Source organism: Mus caroli, unplaced genomic scaffold (genome assembly GCF_900094665.2).
Source record: "Mus caroli unplaced genomic scaffold, CAROLI_EIJ_v1.1 scaffold_9482_U1_1, whole genome shotgun sequence".
In the NCBI taxonomy this organism is placed as follows: Eukaryota; Metazoa; Chordata; class Mammalia; order Rodentia; family Muridae; genus Mus; species Mus caroli.
Window position 1 is genome coordinate 7,914 of NW_018389986.1, and position 15,381 is coordinate 23,294.

Sequence of the window (15,381 nt, forward strand, 5' to 3'; positions counted from 1 at the left end):
GTATATAATATACAAATATCAGTTAAAGACAATGTACTTGGGTTGAGGGTAATTTCCATCCAAATATTCCCATGACAATAAAAATACAACCCAGTTAATATAAATCCATGCTGTGCAGCTAGATTTGGCAGATCTATAGTGCTGTCTTACCATCTTCCACATCTATGAGACCCCTTACAAATTGAAGTTTAACCAGGCCATGTGCTTCTGCTCTGCTTTTCTTCTTCCTCCTCCTCTGCATCTTCTCCCTCTTTCATTTTCTACTTCTTCTCTCACCTCCCCCCGCCTTCTGCTTGACCTGTCCTTTTATCTGCTCAATCATCAGCTCTTTTTTATTTTATAAATTAAGGTGGGAAGGCAGTTTACAGGAAATCACTCGAGTGCTGATTCATTCCTTCTTCTCAACCACTCACAGGAGAAAGGAATTAACATCAAATATAACTAGCCACAGGACTATACACAACATACATGTATATGTATAATACAAGTATATGTAATATGCATTTTATATATATACAATTTGTATATACAAACTACTTATGTTAGAAGATAATCAGCTGTGTGGGTGTACTTGCAGCTGCGTTTTGGATATGGATAGGTCGAAAGGCAGAAGACTCGCTGATTTAGTTGCTCATAAACTGTTTCTAAGGTTTTCAAATTACAGAATAAATCATTTGCATACAAAAAGATGTAGTCAGAAATAGTATTCTTGTCATACCATTATCATTTTTGAAAGAAACAAAAAACAAAACAGAAAAGTATATTAAGATGAATTTTTTCATTCCTTTATGGCATCTATAAACAATGTAGGTAAAAGTCCATGCCTTTTTTCATTTCTCTACTCTTAGCACTTGCCTATTTGGTCCTGTCTTTCATTCTTGCCAATTACCTGCTAAGGAACATGACAGGAATGACAAATGGCTTTAGAACTCATGGAGTACTGCCTACCATTTAGCAGAGCCACAGTGGGTGTCCCTTGTTTGAGGGATAACCCTGAAAACTAAGTGTCCTAAGGACCTCATGCTGTTGTGAAATTCAGCAATGTCTGTTGCCTTCACATTCCCCTTAATGTAAGAATTGTTTGAAATTTCTAATGGGGTTCACAGCCCCATCAGTGGGCAAAGTCTCTCCAACTCACAATGTTAGTACTTGATCTCTTTCAGGCAATATTTATTTTTTAGATCCCTTTTAACATAATATTAATATTATGAAGTATCATTTGAGGTAAACCTTCTCATATCCAGAGGGAGGTTAAATGACAATATCAGAAAGTCACTGGCGAATTTTACACCTAGTAAGGCTGGCAGTTCTCCCAAGGGACAGGAATTCCAGTGAAATTGGACCTTTGAGGAATGTTTGGACATTGAGGCAGTTGTGTATTGATATGCTTAGGAAATACTTTGGGGATTTACGATCAGTAAGGGGTATGTGAAGTTCTATGCCTGAAATGGTGCCATAAGTTAAATTACTATGAAAGTCGCCTTTACTCATGTCAGCCAGGGGTAAGCTGAAGGTACCTCCGATGAGGCCATAGTGGAAGGGCTAGTGAGTGAGGAACCTTGAACAGTGGTGTTAGAGAACAGTTTGTACCCTGGCAGCTGGAGGAATGGAGCATAGGAGCCCTCTTTCTTATCACTAGAATCAACTTTTTAATTCAGAGAAAGTGGGATGAGCACTGTAATGGAAAAGGGAATATTAGTCTGATCTTGGCAGTGTTGGTTATGGGCAGCCACCACTAAGTCTGGGGAAGAATTCTTCTTTCAAGTTTATATATTTATGTTTATTCTTCATTTAACTTACAAAACACAGCTATAGTTGAGTATTAAAACAAAAACAATAGGCAAGTAGTAAGCATGTTATGATTACAGTCCTTCCCCAATTCCCTATTGCATACAGAATGTCAAAGAATGACTGGTCCATTAAGAGGTGTGATACAGAATACGATCTCTGAGGTGATGTTCATCATCCTCATACTCTTCTCCATTATAATGATGTTGTCTTTCCTGACTAGGATCAAAGTCTGCTAGTTCAACTTAATCCATTTCATCAGGCTTTTCTACTTCCTTCATTTCAGGAAAGAGTTTTCTAGCTAAGAGAGTTTATCAGGAGAGAAAAAGCCATTTTTAGGAAAGTTTACCTGGGGAAGAATTCTTAAGATTGGCAATGACTGCAAGGAGGATGGGAACAAAGAACAAGGGAGGGATAATTCAGACTGTGCCTTGCTCTTGCAAGCAAGGAAGAGAACAAACACCCAGAGGTCAGATTCCCATATGCTCTCAAGGGATATTCATGGGACCAATATAGCATCCTCCTCCCAAAATTGGTCAAGGTGATGAGTCTTAACCTGGTCACCATGAGTAACCAAACTCAATTACGATTTTCAAGTCCCTAATCTAGAGTTTCTTGATTGTGGAAGGGAGGAAATTCATGAAGAAAATCACAAAGGAAACAAATAACTAACAGATATGACACATATGATGAAAGATGCCATAAAAATCATTATGTACAAAACAAGGGACTCTCTCCAGTACAGCTCAGAGACCTTATGCCTGGATGGTGTACCCAGAATATAAAAGGTGTTCGGGAACCATTCCCTGATACCAAAACCTCCGAAACCAACCCGTATATGTGTACCAAAATGAATTCAGACCAAAAGGGAAAATGAGCAGACAAAGACAGAGAAGACAGAAAAGACAACTTCCACATATTTATCACAGCACACTCACCGAAAGACAAAGAAGAACAACAATGGCCACTGCACACATGCTTTGTGCTAACTACATTCTTGCTGCATGTTCTTCTTTGAAACAAACTAGGACAAAATGAGTGATTACTATGATGGACAGACAGAAAAGACAAAAAAAGACAGAAATGAGTTTTACAAACTTACCTTCATGGGTCCTATCACATAAAACACTAAGGGGAAAATTCACAGAAGAAGCAGCATCATAAAGAGAACACAGACCAAGTCAAACCATTTCAAAGTTCCTGTAGCAACATGCAAAAATGAGCCCCAAGAAGAGGTTTTCAAGCAGCCACAAACAATTTCCCTTCTTCAAATCCCGTATCCCATTCCCCTTCTGCTCATGCTTCTATGAGGATGTTCTCCTACTCACCTTCCCACCCAGTCCTCCCTCATCGCCCTAGCATTCCCATATACTGGAGCTTCAAGCCTTCACAGGACCAAAGTTCTCACTTCACATTGATTCCAGATAAGGCCATCCTCTGCTACAAGTGCAGATGGAGCTATGTGTCCCTCCTTGTGCATTGTTTGGTTGGTGTATTAGACCCTGGAAATTCTGGTTGTTTAATATTGTTGTTCTTCCTAAGGAGATGCAAACTCCTCAGCTCCTTCAATCCTTCCCCTAACTTCTCCATAAGGGTCCTCATGCTCTGTATGATGACTAGTTCACAGCATCCTCATCTGTTTAGGTCAGGTTTGGCTAGCCTCTCAGAAGGCAGATATATCAGGCTTCTGTTGACAAGCACTTCTTAGCATTAGCAATAGTGTGTGAGTTTGATGACTGCATATGGAATGGATTCCCAGGTAGATAAGTCTCTGGATGGCCTTTCCTTCAGTCTCTGCTCCTACTCTTTTCCCCTGTATTTCCTTTAGACATGAAAAATTCTGTTTTAGAATTTTTGAGATGGGGCCTGTGCCTAATGTCTGGATGAGTCTCTACAGGTTTTCTCTCCCATTTGTTGAGTATTTCAGCTAATGTCATCTCCTTTAGGTCCTGGGAATATTTTTGCTTACCTGGCATCTAAGACTTTACGATGGCTGAGTTCCCCATCCCCAATTTATAGACACCTCTTTTCAATTTTCTGACCCTCCATACATCTTCCTGATCTCCTCCCTTTGTTTCCATTATTAAATGATAACAACCAACTATGAAAATGTAAGTTTTAGATGCTTTGTCAAACAACTGATTTTAACAATGTTTGGAGTTCATGCTGAAAGTCAAACTTGGTCTTTTACTACAAAACATTTTTGTAATACGTAATACTTATATTAAAGACAGGAGGAAGTTATCCTTCAATGGTCTTTTTCAGTGTATTGAAGGTGTATTCATGACATTCTACAGATCAGAATCAACCCAATGCACATATCTATGAAAAGATATTTGTGAGATTTTCATTGAGTCTCAAAGGATATGTTCTAAAACTGCCAGTGAGCAAGCTTTAGAATCAGAGAATTCAGGACAGGAACCTTCCCAGGAATTGGGAACTTTAACAAAATAGAACTGCCGTCTCAGTGTAGGTTGTAGCCTCAGTTCTTTTCTATTTTTATTTAGTAATTTATTTATATATATTTATTCCCACACTTCCAGCCCCCTCTACACCAATCTTCTTCACTCTACACCAATCCCCTTTGTCTCTGAGAGGGTAATCCCTCACAACCTGCACATGCATCCTCCTTCACTCAAGCATCAAGTCTCTACAGGATTCAGCATGTCCTCTTTAACAGAGGCCAGACCAGGAAGTCTTCTGCTGCATCTGTGACAGGGGTGGGTCTGGGTGATCTGACCAGTCTGCATATGCTCTTTGTTTGGTGCATTAGTCACTGGGAGTTCCCTGGAGTCCAGGTGAGTTGACATTGTAGATCTTCCTATTGGATTATCATCCACTTTGCAGGATGAGTTCTTAAGCCTCTTTGAGAAATTGAGTGGTGAATAGAGATGGCACTCAATAAAACCTTGTTCTGAATTCTTTCTCATATTATTTTTCAATGGAGAAGGTTCTATTCTGGCATACATTATTGATAAGTTATTGGTAGTATATTATTAGAAAGAAAGTTGTTGCATAGTTTTGCTGGAAATCCTAGAGTTATTTAAAGTCCATAATGGTAAAGGGATTCATCTAGATATTTGCATCTTGCTCTGAATCTCAATGGAAGTAGTTGTTTGTTCCTCTTTGTTTTGTTTTGTTTGGTTTTGTGTGTGCATGTTTTTCTTTGCTCGCCTTATGGAGACTTGAAGACAATTTCTATGGAACCACATTAGAGAAGGACATCTGACTTTTTTTTTTTATCTTCAATCATTTTTTACAGTGAAGTTCTCATGCTGCTCATTGTCCTCCAGGAGTTCCTCATCACATTCATCCACCAACCCCCCCATATCCAAGAGAATGTCTCCATCCACCCACCCTTCCAGGACTTCCTACTACATGTGACCCCTCAAGTAACTCCAGGTTATGTGTGTCTTCTCTCACTGTGACCAGAAGAGATACACCACTGCTGTATATGTGTCCAGTCTTTCCAGAATTCAACGACAAAATCCCCTTACTTCTATTCATTGGATAGAAGTAAGTATCTGTGTCTGTCTCAGTCAGCTGCTTGTTGGGCATTTCAGAGGGTAGACATACTAGGCTACTGTCTGTAAGTACACCATAGCATCTTAGCCATTCCGATTGGTGAAAGGTAGAATCTCAGGGTCCTTTGATTTGTATTTCCTTGATCACTAAGAACTTTGAACATTTCTTTAAGTAAGTGCTTCTTGGTTATTTGAGATTCCTCTGTTGTGAATTATCTATTTAGTTCCCTAATAAACCATAACATAAAACCACACACACTGAATCTAATAGAAGAGAAAGTAGGAAATAAACTTGAACTCATTGGCAGGGGAAGTTGTTGGGGTGGAGATTTATTAAACAAAACTACAATGGCTCAGTCTTTAAGATCAAGAACTGATAAATGGGACATTATGAAACTAAAAACCTTCTGTAAGGCAAAGGATAAATCTGCAAACTACAGATTGGACAAAACAAGGCTTTACTAGTCCCATATCACATAGAATGTTAATAACTTAAATATGTAAAGAACTCAAGAAGCTAACCTCTCCCCCTGATGGAAAAGAAAAACAATGTGGTATAGATGTAGGCAGAGAATTTGCAACAGGAATCTCAAATAGCTGAGAAGAACTTCAAGACATCTGACCCTTAACATGGATTCTTGTCAAGTATGGACTTCTGTTGGATCCTATGCTCCGCACACAAGGGCCATTTCTGCACTTCTCTAATATATACAGACTACTAATATAAAGAAAGTGAACAGTGGGTCTCTCTATAGATAATGTAACAATTATACAAAGACGAGACTGATGACTTTAACACAAATTTTCATGCATGTATTCTGAATAGGACATTTTTGAACTTAACATTTCTTCTCTATATAATTGAAAATGACAATGATTTTTTTTCTGGACTCATTTGTTTTTTATGAGAAGATATCATAGGTATTTCGTCTTTCAGGTCCATATATTATATTGAATGTCTCTGTTTTTTTGGAAGAGAATCGTATGCTAGATATTAAGAGGGGAAAGAAATGTGCTGGAGGAACAGAAATGGAAAACAGTGGAGGAAACTGTAGTCCTTTTGGAAGTCTATTTACCTTTAGGTTGCTGAGTCTGGAACACAGTAACTTATTCTTTTAAATATCAACAAGCTGGTGCCCTTTTCCTGACCTTATCCAGTCTCAGCAGAGTGTGAAAGAGATTTGTGTATTATGATAGAAAAATATCACTGAGAAACTCTAAAAATACAACAAATTCTATTCTACAGGAGCTGACATGTGAGACCTTTAGGAAGGTTCAGGGTAACCAAAATGCTGTACCCTGCTGCAGGTCAGTCAGGTTTGTGTTGGTGAGAGTAGCCATGTGTGAATGTATAAAATAGGTCCACTTCAAAGGTGTCAAATCTCAATTCCTGTTCTCATCCTTTTCAGTTTGTTAAGTTTGAAATAAAATATTGATTTGGTGGAATTAACAACAAAAAATTGTATTATAGTTTTCAATATCAGAAGTCTAATATTACCGGCCATATTTTCTTGACATTTCTACTGGATTTTAGATGATAGCTTCTTTGCTAGGTCTTTTTTCCTCTTGTCTTGTTTTATTTCCCTGCATAAAAAAGATGCCAATATTAATCAGAGAGGGAAGAATACAGGTATGCCTGCCTTTTAGTGTAGAGAAATAAGAGGACAAGATAACTGACAAGTGTGGAGTACTCTACACAGCCTCAGGGGAAGGTGGAGCCTGGGGGGTTGAATGATGTTCTTTCTACAGAGTGTCATACTTCTCACTCAGGGTTACCTTCCTCCTTGTGTAGAGTGTTGCAGAGCTCAAAAGGCAGAGGTTAGCTGATGTGGATTAAAGGTCAACATTTTCTTAAGTAGTTGTGCTACAGATTTTTCAGGTTTTGGTACCACTGACTACAGTGGCCCTCTACGTGCAAGAGCTTCTCAAGGTAGATATACCTCTCAAGGCCAGTCATCCTCTGAAGGCAATACAATGAGATCAAAGATTTTTGCCCACTTTATCAGCATCAGACTTTCCTCAGAAGAGAGGCTTACAACAAAACATCTCTGAGTAGATACAGCCAACATAACACATGTCCACAGGTGTTACACATGTAGCCTGCAGAAGAATTTCAGGGGCCCAGTCACAGAACATAACAACCACAGGCATGAGGGTCATTTGGTAGCTATAGATATTGGATAGGACAAAATCAGCCAGATTGACTGTCCCATTAATTGTCACCAGAATGTTCTCTGGAATAGTGTGCCCTTCCCCAAGCCTTGAGTGACTAGCCAGATGTTAATTATTTGTCACAGTCTTAAACCAACCTAGCCCGTCTAGGGTGGAGTCTTCAGTCCTAGATGCAAGTCTTCTGTCTTTCCACATCCACAGCTTCCTGCAGAAGAGAACTGTCCAGTGAGCTTACTTTGCAACTCAATCCTGCTGAAACACACAACAGAACCCACCTGGAACAAAGGGATGGGATTTTTGATTTTTCATCCTATTCAGAAATAAAAATAAATAAACATTGAAACTTGATCAAAGAACTTTGTCTTGTTAATTATTTCTCTTGTTTGCCCACTCTATTCCATTCTACCTCTCCTTCCAGGTGTAAACGGTCCTTCATGGCCATTGGATGGCTCCAGGTGGCACCCAAATGAAGGACCTGGACACTGGAATACCAACTGAGGTACACTGTCTTCAGTGTGTCTCCACAGAGAACTGTAGAACATATTTATCAAGTATGGTGGTATGCAACATACAACAATAATGTTAGCACTATAAATTTCATCTTTTGAAAGCTGTTTATTGAAAGGGTGTAAAAAGGATACAGGCTATTCAAAGAAAGCATCAATCAAATGCTGATATGAGCTAGGGGTAACAGCACATTGGGATGGGGACTATTATATAGGTAATTGACCACAGCCTCCAGGAGCTGTGTCAGGCAAGAGGAATAGGGTATAAAAGAATAAAAAATAGAATAGAATAGAATAGAATAGAATAGAATAGAATAGAATAGAATAGAATGGAAAGAATTAAATAAAACAAGAAATAAGATATGATACATATACAAATGATGAGAGAGAGAGAGAGAGAGAGAGAGAAAGATATGATACATATACAAATGATGAGAGAGAGAGAGAGAGAGAGAGAGAGAGAGAGAGAGGAAAATGGTTTATAAATCTCTACAAGGGACGTGACAAAATCAGGAGATATAATGCCTGACCATTCTGGACCCTACTGGAGATATTCTTAGTTTTGGTTACATCAAGTTCTCTTCCCTCTCCATATTGTCTGCCTTTGTTGCACACCAATCTTTCCACGTGTCAATTTGTGTCTGTTTTTCTTTCATTGTTTGAATGACTGTTGTTCTGTGTTTCATGTCGAAAAGGAAACAAAATGTTTTAAAATGTATGTGCTAGCTATCCATCCCTTGATTCTGTCTTAGCACAGCAGAAGCTGATGTAAGTTAACTAGCACCATTAACCAGAAATCAAGCAAAGCAAAAAAAGCCCTGTTGAAAATCTGCTTTTAAGGGGACCAGCTACTTCTCAAGTTTAAGGGGAAATAAGCTGATAGTTGTTTTTCCATAGGAAAATTAATCTCTGCAGTTATGATTATTACCTTTAGCAAATGACAATGTTCTTTGTCTCTTAAAACTAGAGAAAGCAAGAAAAAGTGAACATTTTGTTTGGTCTAAATGTATAAGAATCATGTCGCTGCTTCATCTTATTTCTGACTTGTATTAAAGATATAAATATGATCTGTATCTTTTGGTTATACAATATTGGCTTATAAGACATTTGGTATTATTAAAAAGGTGTAACATTTGTAACAGAAAGTTAGCTTAAAAGGGGTAACTCTGGGTTGGAGATATTTAAAACCACAACCTGTGGCATGATACAGACCAGGAAATCAGGCCTCTATAGATACTTCTAAATTGGGATACTATTTTATGTAATTCTTATCCTAGAAAATAGACTTATTAGGAATAAGATTTAAAACAATGTCTCCTTAATGAGATATTAAGGGTTGCACTTTCATGCATTCATTTTTTTTTTATTTAAAACAAAAATATGTCTTTTCTTGTCGAAAATAATTTTGTACTTAAATGAACAATATTTCCAAGTTAGAAACAAAGAATCGGGGCTTTTGAAGAGATGAGTAGCAATTGAGAGCACTTATTGACGTTCCATGGGAAACAACTTCTGTTACCAGAACATACACTTGTTCACAAGGATGGATGTCTCAATTTTCAGGGGGATTCTCATAACTTCTTTTGATGTCAAGAGGCACCACTCTTGAATAAGATAAATACAAGAATCAATTAAAAAGATTGAAACAAAACACATATGATTAATTAAAGGAAAAGATTTTAGAATAAACTATACCAACTGTAAAACCTTCCAAAATTTAACCAAAATATTAGAAATACAAATCAGATAAATAATCTATAGAGGCATAAATTCTGTAATAGAACTGTTTAATAACAAAATAACCAAGGAAGAGATGGCTATATTGCTAAAATTGTCTTAACCTTAAATTCAGCAAAATATTTTCTATTAAAGAATAAGATTAATATAAAATGAATTCCCTTATTTAAGCCTCATTTACTACAAAGATATTTTCCATTTGCTTATGAAAATATGAGTTTCTAAGCATTTTTTCAGTTTCTCAACTTTAGAACACACAATATTTTTATTAATTAAATTTTCCTTTTTCTAGTTATTATTATGTATTTTCTTCATTTCCATTTCAAATACTATCCTGAAAATCCCCTATTCCCTCCCTTACACCTGCTCCCCTACAAACCCACTCCCACTTCTAGGACCTGGTGTTCCCCTGTACTAGGACATATAAAGTTTGCAAGACAAAGAGCCTGTCTTCCCACTGATGGCTGACTAGGCCATCCTCAGCTACCTTTGCAAATAGAGACACAAACTCTGGGGTGTACTGTTTAGTTCATTGCATGGTTCTTCCTATAGGGTTGCAGACCCCTTTAGTTACTTGGGTACTTTCAGAAGCTCCTTCATTTAGGACTTGTGTTCCAACTAATAGAGGACTCTGAGCTTCCACTTCTGTATTTGCCAGGCACTGGCATAGATTCAAAAGAGACAGCTATATCAGGGTCCTGTCAGAAAAATCTTGATTGAATATGAAATAGTGTCTGGGTTTGGTGTTTGTTGATAGGATGGATCACTGAGTGGGGCAGGCTCTGAATGGTCCTTCTTCCCCTCTCAGCTCCAAACTCTGACGCTGTAACTTCTTCCAAGGATATTTTGTTCCCCATTCTAAGAAGGAGCAAAGTTCCCACACTTTGGTCTTCCATCTTCTTGAGAGTCATGAGTTTTTCAAATTGTATCTTGGTTATTCTAAGTTTCTGAGCTAATATCTACTTATCAATGAGTACATATCATGTGGGGTTTTTTTGTGATTGGGTACCTCACTCAGGATGATATACTCCAGATCCATCCATTTGCCTAAGAATTCCATAAATTCATTGTTTGTAATAGCTGAGTAGTACTCCATTGTGTAAATGTACCATATTTTCTATATCCATTCCTCTGTTGAGGGACATCTGGGATCTCTCCAGCTTCTGCTTATTATAAATAGGGTTTCTATGAACATAGAGCAGCATATGTTCTTATTACAAGTTGGAATGATTTCTGGTTATATACCCAGGAGAGTTATTGCTGGATCTGCCCTTAGTACTATGTCCAGTTTTCTGAAGTACTGCAGAATTATTTTCACAGTGGTTGTAAAAGCTTGCAATTCCACCACTAATGGAGGAGTGTACCTTCTCCACATCCTCGCCAGCCTCTGCTTTCACCTGAATTTTTCATTCTAGCCATTTGGACTGGTCTAAGGTGGAATCTCAAGATTATTTTGATTTGCATGTCCCTGGTGATTACGGATGTTGAACATTTTTTTCAAGTGTTTTTCAGCCCTTTGATATTCCTCAGTTGAGAATTCTTTCTTTATCTCTGTACACCATTTTTAATGGGATTATTTGAATTTCTGGAGTTTAGCTTATTGAGCTCTTTGTATATATTGGCTATTAGGCTCCTATTGGATTAAGGATTGGTAAAGATGCTTTCTCAATCTGTTGGTGGCCTTTTTGTCTTATTGACAGTGTCTTTTGCCTTACAGAACATTTTCAGTTTTATGAGGTTCCATTTATGGATTCTCGATCTTACAGCACAAGCCATTGCTGTTCTGTTCTGAAAATTTTCCCCTGTGTCCATATCTTTGAGGCTTGTCCCAACTTTCTCCTCTATAACTTTCACTGTCTCTGGTGTTATGTGGTGTACCTTGATCCATTTAGACTTGAGCTTTCAACAAGGAGATAAGAATGGATCAATTCACATTCTTATACATAATACCAGCCAGTTGAGTCAGCACCTTTTGTTCTAAATGCTGTCCTTTTTCCTCTGGATGATTTTAGCTCCCTTGTCAAAGATCAAGTGACAATAGGTGTGTGGGTTCATTTCTGGGTCTTCAATCTATTCCATAGTTCTACATGTCTGTTGCAGTACCAGTATCATGAAAGATGTAATCACAATTGCTCTGCATTGCAAAATTAGGTCAGCATGGTGATTCCACCAAAGTTTTTTTTGTTTTTGTTTTTGTTTTTGTTTTTGTTTTTGTTTTTGTTTTTTAATTGTTGAGAGTAGTTTTTGCTACCATAGGTTGTTTGTTATTCCATATTAATCTTCAAATTACCCTTCATCACTCTGTGAAGAATTGAATTGAAATTTTGATGGGTACTGCATTGAATCTGTTGATTGCTTTCGGCAAGAAAGCCATTTGACTATATTATTCCGACCAATCCTTGAGCATGGGAGATATTTCCATCTTAGAGTCACACCAAGATATTTTATACAATTGTGGCTAAAGTGAAGGGTCTGGTTTCTCTGATTTCTTTCTCATACCATGTATTCTTTGAGTAGAGGAAGGCTACTGATTTGTTTGAGTTAATTTTATATTCAGTCACTTTGCTAAAGTTGTTTATCCACTCTAGGAGTTCAATCCTGAAATTTTTTTGGTCACTTAAGAAAAGTGGTGGCACATGCCTTTAATCCCAGCACTCGGGAGGCAGAGGCAGGCAGATTTCTGAGTTCGAGGCCAGCCTGGTCTACAGAGTGAGTTCCAGGACAGCCAGGGCTACACAGAGAAACCCAGTCTCAAAAAACAACAACAAAAACAAAAACAAAACAAAAAAAAAACAAAAAAAAGAAAAGAAAAAAGAAAAGTACCATATCACCAACAAAGAGTAATATCTTAACTTTTTCCTTTTCAGTTTGTATCCCTTTGACATACTTTTGTTTTCTAACTGCTCTGGCTAGAGCTTCAAGTACTATCCTGAATAGATAGGGAGGGAATGGGAAGTCCTGTCTAATGCCTAAGATCTGTGGGATTGATTCACATTTTTCTTCCTTTAGTTTGGGTATGGTTATTGATTTGCTGTATATTGGTTTTATTATGTTTATGTATGGGCCATACATATCTGATCATTCCAAGACTTTTAATATGAAGGGGTTTTGAATTTTGTCAAATAATTTTTCAGCATCTGATGAGATGATCATAAGATTTTTTTTTTGAGTTTTTATTATAGTGGATGACCTTAATGGATTTCAATATATTGAAACATCCCTCAGATAAAGTGGACTTCACCAAAATGAATGATCTTTTTGATTTGTTCTTGAATTTGGTTTTATAATCTTTTATTGAATATTGTTATATCATGAATCATAAGTGAAATTGGTTTGAAATTTTCTTTCTTTGTTGGTTATTTACATTGTTTAGGTATCAGAAATATCTAGCTTAATAGAAATAATGGAATAGAGTTCTTTCAGTTTCTATTTTTGGGATTAGGGTGAGGATTTTTAATATTACTATTGAAAGTCTGATTGAATTTTGCAATAAAAACATTTGGCCCAGTTTGTTTGTTTTTGTTTTTGTTTTTGTTTTTGTTTTGTTTTGTTTTGTTTTGTTTTGTTTTGATTTGATTTGATTTGGTTTGGTTTGGTTTGGTATAAGTTTAATGACTGTTTCTATTTCCTTACCTGTTATAAGACTGTTTAGATACTTTATCTGATCCTGATGTAAACTTTGTACCTGATGTCTGTGTAGAAAATTGACCATTTCATTTACATTTTTCAGTTTTGTTCAGTATAGGTGATTGTAGATGGATGTGATGATTTTGGAATTTCCTCATTTTCTGCTATTATATCTCACCTTTCAAATTTGATTTTGATAATGTAGATAGTTTCTGTGCCATTTAGTTAGTTAAGCTAAGAATTCATTAATCATGTTGATTTTTCTCAAATAATCATCTCTGAGTTTTGCTGATTCTTTGTATATTCCTCTTTGTTTTGACTTGGTTGATTTCAGCCCTGAGTTTGTCATCTAATCCTCTTGGGTGTTTTTGCTTCTTTTTGTTCTAGAGCTCTCAGGTATGCTGTTAAGTTGCTAGTGTAGAACCTCTCCAACTTCTTTATGAAGCTACTCAGTGCTATGAGTTTTCCTCCTAGCAGTGCTTTCATTGTGTCTCATAAGTTTGGATATGCTGTACCTTCAATGTTGTCAAATACTAACAAGTCTTTAATTTCATTCCTTATTTTATTCCTGGCCATGTTATCACTGTGTAGAGAGTAGCCAGCTTCTATGGGTATATGGACTTTCTATTGTTTTAGTTGTTATTGAAGAGAAGCCTCAATCCCTGGTGACATGATAGAACCCATGGGATTAATCCAATCTTCTTGTATCTGTTGAGACTTGTTTTGTGACCAATTTTATGGTCAATTTTAGATAAGGTAACATGAGGTGCTTAGAAGAGTTATGTTCTTTTATTTTAAGGTAAAAGGTGTCTCTGTTTAGTTTTGATTTCCCTGATTTGTCCATTAGTGAGAGTTGGATATTGAAGACTCTCACAATTTTTTGTGGGAGGTTCAAGGTATGTTTTGAGCTTTAATAAAGTTTCTTTTATGGATATGGGTGCCCTTGCATTTGAGGCATAAGTATTCAGAATTAAAGGTTCATCTTCTCAGATTTTTCCTTTTTTGGTTATGAGAATTTATTTGCTAAATTTTGGTTGAAATTCCATTTTATTTATTAAAATGGCTACCACGCCTTATTTTTTTGTGATTATTTTCTTGGAATTTTTTTCAGCTTTTGACCCTGATGTAGTGTCTATTTTTAACAATAAAGTATGTTTTCTTTATGCAGAAAAAATCCTGCGTCTTTTTTTCCATATTCAGTGCCTTTGCCTGTGTCTTTCTTTTTATTAGGGATTTGAATCCACGGATGTTGTTAGATATTAAAAACTAATGATTGTTGCTTCACATTTTTCTTGTTAAAGGAAGAATTATATTTGTATGGTCTTATTCTCTTGGGTTTGTTGTGCAAAGATTAGTTTCTAGATTATGGTGGGGAGAGGATTCTAGATTATGGTGGGGAGAGGATTCCCTCTTTTTTTTTTTTCCAGAGTTTTCCTTCAATTATCCTCTGTAGGGTTGTTTTAGTGAAAAGATATTGTTTAAATTGCTTTTGTCATGGAATATGTTGTTTTCTCCATCAAGGTGATTGAGAGTCTTGTTTTATATAGTAGCATGGGCTGGTATATGTGTTTTTTTTTAAAGTCAGCCTGATAATTGTCTAAGATATTCTGGCTTTAAGAGAGTAGGTAGACAGATCTGTTGTAATTCTGATAGAAACTTTTTCAAATGTCTACCTTCATTTGTTACTTTGCCATTTTTCTCTAAAGTGTAATTATTAAAAGAAAAATACACACAAATGCCGGCTATGTGCCAGCAATGGCAGTCTTATCCAATCCACCCTCTTCCCAGTCTCCCCAGATTCTCTCATTTTTGAACTCTTCACATTCACATTCATCTGTCCCCTGTGGATAGCCTGCTATGACTGGCTCTATCCCCTGAATCCCACCTGAGTAAACTTGGATGTAAAATACCATACAGTCTTAGTTTAGAATCACCAGTTAACACAACTGCTGCATACAAAATATATTCTCCTAAACACATCAAAGAGTCTATGTTAGAAATATTCTGTGATGGATTCTAGTGGATTC

General features: G+C 36.8%; 1 pseudogene; it reads right to left on the minus strand.

Moving 5' to 3' along the window:
- Positions 1–7,074: 7,074 nt before the first annotated feature.
- LOC110288401 lies at positions 7,075–13,930 on the minus strand (annotated as a pseudogene).
- Between the last annotated feature and the right edge of the window lie 1,451 nt (positions 13,931–15,381).